Genomic DNA, 2,863 nt, shown 5'->3' with positions numbered 1-2,863 from the left:
GCTTCATCCCCGTCTCTCTCGCACACGCACGCACACACACTCCTTCATCCCTTTCTCTCTCCGTCAGGTGTGTGTACGCACATGCACACACACATTCACACATTCAAACACACGCACACACCCTGTCTGTCTCTCTTTCTCTCTCGCGCATGCGCGCGCGCACACACACACACACACACACACACACTTAAGGTAGACACACACCAGTGTGTGTGGTCTGTGATGCTGTCAGCCTGAAGATAAATCAAATTTTCTATTTTTGTGCTTGAATAGTAGGACTAATAAAGTGTTTTTTTGTTTTTTTTTCAACCACCAGCAGAAACGAAAGGCCAATCTCACCGATTGTGGGTTGAACGGGGGTCACAGACACAGACAGTAATGTATTCCTGTCAAATACGGCAGTCATCGGCTAACCGGCAACAGAGAAGTCTGCTCCAATAGTATCCTCTTCTTGGCGTCATGACTGCCCAGAAGTACCTCAACAGCCGAGCCAGCCGAACACAGGTATGTGACGTGTCAGAGGAGAAACGAGCCATTCACATTTCTCTTTCTGTGGCAGGTAACGGTCCACAAACCTCACCGCACTAGGGACTGTTCTTAACTTGTCAGGGGAGGAGGGTGGCTGTTTGATTCTTATTTTATTTATTTATTTTATTTTGATCCCCCCTATGTTAATCACTTATTGATGCTGTTTTTGAAGTATGAATAAGTCAATAAGTAATTTATGCCATTAAAATATCATTGATGTATTATAGAAAAGTGATTTATCTTTTTATAAACGACAAAAGGCACATCTGCCTAATTTTCGCTGTGGTATTGTGATACTACTCAGAACCGTGATATTTTCATTGGTATCGTACCGTGGGTCCCAATTTTGGTACCGTGACAACACTAATCTGGAGGGGGTTCATCTGCAAAAACTAATGAAAAACTAAACAACGATATTCGGTACTCGGTATTTGGCCAAGTGTTTAATATTATTTGGCTTCGGCTTCGGCCACAAATTTTCATTTCAGTGCATCCCTAATATTTTCACTGGTATCGTGCCGTGGGTCCCAATTTTGGTACCGTGACAACACTAATCTGGAGGGGGTTCACTTGCAAAACTAATGAAAAACTAAACATCTGTATTCGGTACTCGGTATTCGGCCAAGCGTTTAATATGCTTCGGCCACAAATTTTAATTTCGGTGCATCCCTATGTCAAAGTGGCCTTGGGCAAGACACTGAACCCTGAATTGCTCCATCTCCTCTGATAATGGTTTATTTAGTTAAAAACACATTGTGCTCGTTTAGCACACTATTTCATGTAGTTTTTATCTGCTGGAGGGTCGCGTAGGGGAGCGTAGCGCGACAAAAATAGAAGAGCAGCCTAAAATAGAGAGTTGTCGCGCGACAGACGGGGGTTGTCGCGCCGCTCCCGTTGCCGGTGGAGCCGCTGTAATTGATTAACAGGGGGGCGAGCTGCTACGGGACTCGCGCTGCAGAAGTGTCGCGCTGCTGACGTGCCCGGTGGATCTCGGCCGTCAGACGCGCATTTCTCCACGCCGGTCGACAAGCGGTTCTGCTCCCAGCTGTTGTCTCCGTCACATTTGGGGCAGTTTTTCCATCATGGGTAACTGCCCGGCTTGACACATTCGCTCGCAGCTCGCGCAGAAAATAGACCAGACGCCGAAACGATCACTGCAGGGCAGCTCCGCGGCCGGTGTGGATGACACAATCGGTTAACATGGGCGCCGAAAGGAAACTGGCTTCGCTTCGAGGCTATTCACAGCGCTTCCGCGGGCGGTGTGGCCCTGTCGTTACGTGACCAAAGATCGTCTCTGCCTGAAATACACATTACTCTGCCAGGAAACCAGCCNATTATTATAAATAATGAACTGTTCGTAAAATGTAAGGGACACTTGAAGGCAATATTTTACTTTCCCCATGTAGTCCATGTCAAAATAACAATGATTCTGTACCCCTGTGAGGAGTATGAAACTTCACCCAATTGACTTAACATTTATTTCAGTAAAATTATGAAAGTTCCTCCCTCTTGACTGGAATCTGTATTTTGTATTTTACTATTTTGTGTGTTTTGAGCGATTTTGTAGTTCTTTTGTACTGTTTGAATATATTTGATATTCAATACAAACAATGTAAATAAGCAGTTTCTCTGTTTTATGTTTATTGATTTAGAACTGAATCAGAAAAGCCCAGAAAAAGCATCAAATCAACCAATGCTGGGTAAGAAATGCCCAGCATTGGTTAAAGAATTCCATAAATAACTTAATAACATTAACCCAACACAAGGGTAAAAATAAACCAATGCTGGGTAAGAAATGCCCAGCATTGGGTAAAGAATTCCATAAATAACTAAATAACATTAACCCAACAAAAGGGTAAAAATAAACCAATGCTGGGTAAGAAATGCCCAGCATTGGGTAAAAAATTCCATAAATAACAATAAATAATTTTAACCCGACAAAAGGTAAAAAGTGACCCACACTACTGGCTCAAAGTGACCCATTTTTGGGTAAAATAGGTCGACCCAGTATGTTGGGTCAAATTTGTTACACAAAGGCCCTGGGTCCTTTTGACCCAGTGCCTAGTAGGTGATATAGTGACTACCCATTGGGTCACTGAAATTACCCAATTTGGGTGGTTATTAACCCAACAGTTTTTATAGTGAACGTACCTCATTCACATGCCGATTATTATATTGATTTGCTTGTTATGTTTACTCGCCATGCTGGTAATTTTACTACTTAATCTATTTGATATTAATGGTGGACGCAGACTCAGCTGTCAGCAATTACTGTGATTGCTGGCCTCCTTGTAAAAAGCGGTTTGATTTGGCAGAATGGCCAAAACAACGAATG

This window comes from Epinephelus moara, chromosome 7 (genome assembly GCF_006386435.1).
Source record: "Epinephelus moara isolate mb chromosome 7, YSFRI_EMoa_1.0, whole genome shotgun sequence".
Classification (NCBI taxonomy): Eukaryota; Metazoa; Chordata; class Actinopteri; order Perciformes; family Serranidae; genus Epinephelus; species Epinephelus moara.
This window is presented reverse-complemented; position numbering follows the sequence as displayed.